A 6,845-nucleotide genomic window follows, 5' to 3' on the forward strand; every position below is an offset into this window, starting at 1 on the left:
TTAAGATTAAGATTCAATTAGTATTAGGGTTAAGGTTAGTGTTATGGCTAGACTTCATGTGTGTTATATTAAGGTTGGGATGTAATTAAGGTTATGGTTCTAATTGCAATCCTAACAACGATCATAATCTCATAATCAAAACCTTACCCTAATCCTATTTCCAACACTCCTATATATATAACTATGGTTACTATTGACATAACCATTACACCTCTTTTTAATACAAATGGTAAGTATTATTGTTTATAAAGATTGATACATTGTAGAAGAATGACCTTCCTTTTAATAGCCGACTACATTGGCATAGTCGCATCATTGGAGCTTATTGCAGATGCTCCTAATGCAATCAATGAAGAGTTTATGAACAAATTGTTAAATGAGTATGATATTGATTACATCATACATAGAGATGATCCATGTTTACTTCCAGATAAAGAAAATGGAAGGCATATCGAGCGTTGTATAGTTGGTCAAATGTTGCTTTGTGTCGGAGACAAGCCCAATAGTGACAGTCATAATCATGATTCTATACAACGACAATTTAGTCATGGGCACAACCAGAAGATTTAGAGTGATGTTTCTTCAAATGGAACTCAAATTTCCCATTTTCTCCCTACATCTCGTCGAATTGTGCAGTTTTCCAATGGGAATTAAGGGTCCTCGACAAGATGCACGTATTTTTTACATGGATGATGCTTTTGATCTTTTTCGTGCTGGACATCATGTGGAGATGCTTCATGAAAGAAACTTAATTAAAGGAACATAAAGACACCGATTATCACAAAGTAGCGATAAACATAGAGGTGCAACTAAGAACAGCGACCCTATTAATGATTTGCTTGTTAATAATAGAAAGACATTTATCCATGCTATGAATCTAAAGGAAAGCGACTCATGCTATAAAATGCAACAACTATATTATTGAGACATATACCAATGATTACAAGGCAACAAATGGCAGGGATCAGAATTAATAGGAAACATCTAGCATTGAAGGAAAAGAAACAATTATTGAGTGACTTAGAGCGGCGAGTAAGATAATTAAGATTATATTTGACATCGATTCATAAAACAAAAGTGCTATAACAAACAACAATTGAAAGTATGAAAGGTTACGATTAAGGAAAAGGTGGCAATGGTTATTAAAAGCTACAGCCATTAATGAGGAATGTCTCTCCTAATAAAGACGTGGAAATATAAGAAGAGGTTTTTAGAATGTGGAGGATATGAAGTGAGATATAATAAGAAGATTAAATAGAAAGAAGTGTAGTAATGTTATATCATTCAAATATTGAACAAATGTAAGGACGATTTATAAGAGGATCTTGCAGATATAAAGAAAACATTATATAAATATAGGTGTGTGAATGAAAAGAAGATAAATTAAGTACATACATCAATTAGAGAGGGTACAGATTTTGAAAGAGGTGGTTGTGGTCATCTTGTGATCGATTCATAATCAAATTTGTCGAAGACAATATAGCATATTTGTGGAAGAAAATATAAAAAAATTGTGGAAGAGATTTATAGTAAAATTGTGGATCCATCATTTGTTGAATAAGCAACATTAATAAGGTATAAATTTGAATGAGGGGTTGGTGCCTCTAGTGAGTTGGTGCTCACAAATAGAATGAGGGTTGGTGCCTCAAGTGGGAAAATTCATATGAATTGAATGAGGGGTTTGTGCCTCTACTAGGTTGGTGCCTATGAACTTTGTAAAAGAAGATTTTATATAGAAACATTAACTTGTCATGATTTTCTTCTGTTAGGGTTTCCATGTATATCTAGTGTTCTATGATAGTTAGATCTCATGCTAATGTTAATATGAAATTAATATGCTTATGATATAAAATTGAAAAAAGTAAAAGTTTGTCATTGTACTGATTCAAACCCCCCCTCCTTGCCCCCTCTCACTATAATTGTGTACTCAACAATGGCAACCCATTAACTAACATTGAGAATTTGGACCTTCTTGTGCTTATCTAATTAAAACAACGAGAATTTTAGGGTCTAAATGTATCTTTTAATCCATTGGTTCCAATTGTCACCAAAACCAAACTTGCTCAACAAATCCAGTAGAAATTGATAATAACCTAGATCAGAATCTTTCCAAATATCCAATTTTATGGTCATACTCACATTTCTATCCTTTCTTGTTGTGTAGATTGATTGATTTGCCACAATGATTCCTTCCACAATTGATCTTCTTGGGGAGAAACCACTCTACTCCAAAGAGATCTAGCAACTACCAGCACCTCCTTTAATCTGTTAGCCATGAACTTAGTGACAATCTTATACATTGTGTAGCACAAGGCAATTGGCCTAAAATCATTGATCGATTGGCTTCTTTCTTCTTTGGAATCAAAATGCTCCCAACATTATTGGTTTCTTCCTTGACTCTTCCACTACTTGAAATAGATCCAACCCAATTATGTCCCAGAACTTAGGAAAAAAAACCATTAGGGAAGCCACCACGCCCAAGGGCTTTATCAGGATTGAGCTAGAAGGTGACTTCCTTAAATTCTTCCAATTTACTCTCCTTGAATAACTAGTTATTTTGGTTTAGGTAGATTAAAATTGGGATATTACTCAATATCTTTCCCTTTTTAGGCCTATTTGCTAGAGTATATTGGCTTAGTAATGACTAGAATAACTTCCTAACCTCCTTATTAAGCTATTCTGCAAGTAGAGCCACCTCACCACCTTTCTTTGTGATCCATTTTCTACTTCTATTTGCTATGGAAGTCTTATGAAATAACTTTGTGTTCCTATCCCTTTCTTTGAGCCAAACTTCTCTAGATTTTTGTCCCTAGAAGCACTCTTCCCTTACTTAGATTCCAAATAATTCCCACTTCATCCTCTTCTTTGTTTCAAAAACATTAGCACACATTCCTTTTTCAATTAATAATTCATTAAATTCTACCAACTCCTTTTCAACTCTCCCTTTCTTTGAAAATATTTTTGAAATGAGCTTTATTCCAGCTTTTCAATTTGTTTTTGACATGATTTAATTTTTTAGCTAATTTTTATAATTGGGATTTGTTACCTACCTTGACTCCACTCCACGAAACATCAAGTAAATTCTTTAGGCTTGTATCTCTTAACCACATATTCTCAAACTTAAATAAGCATCTCTCTGGGGGTCTATCAACTTGGATGAGTTGGAGTCGCATTGGGTTATGATTTGAACCTGTGAAAGGAAGAATAAAATCCTTATGTGCATAGTTTGATGCTCACAATCCTTAGTAATAATTTTTTTTTCCAATGTCCATACAACACTGGTAAAACCTTTCCTTCTATTTGTCCATGTAAAAATGTCATTTTTGGTTCAATGTCCCTCAAATGATCTTGTTCTACAAATCATTGAAAGCCTAACTAGACTTTAGACAAATGAGGCATCCCCCCCCCTCATTTTTTAAATTTTTTATGTTGCATTAAAATATCCAACTACAACCATCTTTTCTCCATCCAAATTTTGAAATTTATTAGAGATTTATTGCCAAACTAATTTTTGTTTATTGTTGAGTTAGGATCATAGACATTAACTACAAAGAAAATCTTATTTAATTACAGAACCTTAACCTTAATCAACTGCCAAATGAAGTTATCGTCTTCCAACTCACCGACCAAGTTAACTAGGCTTCACAACACTTCTAATCCACCAAAATCACCAAGTGCTCCCACAAAAATCCTTTCAAGTGCCTACAAGTTCTCATCATTTTCTTACTTTCCTTCAAACTCGACTTCATTTCTTGCAGTAGCACAATATCTTTTTTGGCTTGGTCAATTTGATGGTTGAACAAGCACCACTTGTTAGGGGCATTAATGCTAATAACATTCCATGTTATGACCTTCATTATTCCTCGGGAAGGATAATCTCCTTCCCATAGATCTCAATTTTCTTTTCCCTTTGGCATTTCTTGTTATCTTCATTTTTTTCTTATTTGATTTCCACCCCCTTTGGCCCCTCTATCTTATTTTCATATTTTTGATCTTGTATTGAATATGTTCAATGAGCCTCTCCTCCATGATTTCCCCTTCCTCTTCTTCATACTCGCTATCCTCTTTTGATTAAAGTGACCAAACGTAGTCTTATAAAAATTAATTCACTTGTCATTCCAACAATTAGTCATTTCTCATTTTAACATGACTACAAGTGCCAAAGAGCTTCTATATTTCCAGATCCTACAAGTCTTATCGCCATTTGATTGATTTATTTTATAAATCACAAAGAGGTAGCTAGTGTGTAGCAAATATTTACAACTAAATATCTTCTTAGACATTTGTAGATCTTCAAGGAAACTTGAGTGAAAAAGTATGATAGGTTCTTAGCTTAGGGTTTTCTCTTTCTATATTTGTTTGTATGAGTGTAATGGAGATAAGATAAATGTCACAACATTATAAATCATTCTTTGTAATGGTATTTTCAATGTTGCATAAGGATTTATAGAGTTTTGGAGAGGATGATTACACATGTCAATTATCGATATCATATATCTTTTTTCATTTCTATGTGCATTGTGTTTCATAGTAAGTTCAACTTTGTGACTCAATACAAGGCATAAATCTTGGAAATCATGATATACCCTAGGTATATCTAAAATAACATAAAAAAAGATTATTCACTAGTAGTGTAGGAGTAGGTAGTAAGTAGTTTGCGTGTATTTCATGTTTTGGTTTTATTGCTAGGAAAACATCTTTAGTGAGTTTTGAGAGTTTTAACCCTTCGAATCATGTCTTACATGATTTCATCAACTTAATGGAGGTTATATGTGCAATAGATTAGTTTTTCTTCTATTTGGGCTAGGCATACACTAGATACCACTGCAAGTTTGTTTATTTGTTTATCTACAGTTGCAATCAATCCTCTTTAAGGATGCCTCTAGGAACACCTTCCTAGGTCTAGCCAAGTCCAAAGTGAACAATTGATTATCCACTCAACAATTGGCCTATCATCATTTACTCTTTATTGATGAGTTGATCCATTTATCTTCATGAATCACACTTCCCTAGACTTGAAGTGGATTGATTCCTCTAAAATAAAAGAGTGAGCAACAATTTCAAAACCCAAAATACCCTATTCTAAATGTCATGTCCCCTCCTTGATCGTCATATATATATCAATTATTATTATTACTTAATATAATTACTGACAAATGATTAATTGAAATTTAACTATTTATTTATTTATTAAATATTATTATTCATATTTGTTTAAATAATAATAATATTCTTGAAATATTATTATATTATGATCATCTAGAAATATTATAAAGGAATATTACATATTAATATATTAATGATATTATTAATAAAAAAAGTAATAATATCTGTAATATCCCTACATCTAAATATTAATCTACTAAATTAATTTTATGTGTAAATATTTAATAAATTAATCTTAATCATGAAATAAACTAAACCATCCCACTAAGAAAGATTCAATCATAATCAACATTTGATTAAACAAATTATGCAAGACATCGATTGGAGTCAAATTGACTAAGCCATATGAAGATCCTTAACCAAGATCATCAACAACCTTCCGTTTCCACAATCGTTGATCAGGAGGAATCGTATATCAGAGACAACACTAAACTTATTACATCAAGAGAGTATAATTAACAAACAACAATCTGTATATATTGAAGCCTCCATGAGCATTTATATCAAACATGAAGCAAATTAGACATTAATGTCATCATTATCAAATGTTGTTAATTAATAAATTAGTTATCCACATAAGGTGAGATTACCATGAAATTCAAATAGTCAAATGGCGGGACTTGTAGATAAGAGTAATTTAATTAATGAAGAGGTGCCTCATGAAAAGGTTAATACGATGAGATGTCTCCCTTCGTAAAGAAACTGGAAGCTATAAAAATAATATTAAATAAGAATTGAAAGCGCGGAGGGGGGGGGGAGGATATAGGATGGGATAGCTATTGATCAGATGAGAACTATTAAGTTACACGCAGTAACATCCTTGTTTGGTGGTATGCATGGGAACATGCTTAATATGTAAGCTTAATATATAGAGTCTAATAATGTTTTATGCAGAATTTAAGGGTAACATTAATATAAACTGCAATACGTATGATATCCACTCCTTAATTCCATATATAGTGGTAGACCAAATCTGATGCATGTTAGATTTGTCTGTCCTCATATTTATTAAATATAATTAATGTTGTTAGGAAGTGATGGTACTGATAATTTATATAATGGGAATTAATAAATAGGTAACTAACAAATAATTAAATGATCTATAATGTAATATGCTTATTTTATTTATTTATTTATGTTCAAATCAAAATAAGTATATATATATATATATATATATATATATATAACAATGACGTAATCTCAATAAGATGATATATGTATATACATACACATATACTAATACATATATATACATATCAATATATATATAAATGTATACATAATATCTTTAATCAGATAAATAACAATATTAGATCGTAATTCAGAAAAACTCTTAGGATAATAGGTAAGGAGAATATGTTCACATGTATAATCCATGTTGTTGTTGTCTAAACCTAAGAGGGGACATTACAGAACCGGAACTACTACTATGCATTACGACAGGTAAGTAATGAATGAATATTTTATTATATATGTTAATGAATATAAATAATGAATATTTTATTATATATGTTAATGAATATAAATAATGAATATTTTATTATATAGGTTAATGAATATGTATAAACATATGTTACTGAATGGTTTTTAGATGTTAATGAATACATATCAATGAATAGTTAGGAATATACGTTAATAAATAAATGTGAATATTTGATAATGGACATTTTTTGAATATA

This window comes from Cryptomeria japonica, chromosome 10 (assembly GCF_030272615.1).
Source record: "Cryptomeria japonica chromosome 10, Sugi_1.0, whole genome shotgun sequence".
In the NCBI taxonomy this organism is placed as follows: Eukaryota; Viridiplantae; Streptophyta; class Pinopsida; order Cupressales; family Cupressaceae; genus Cryptomeria; species Cryptomeria japonica.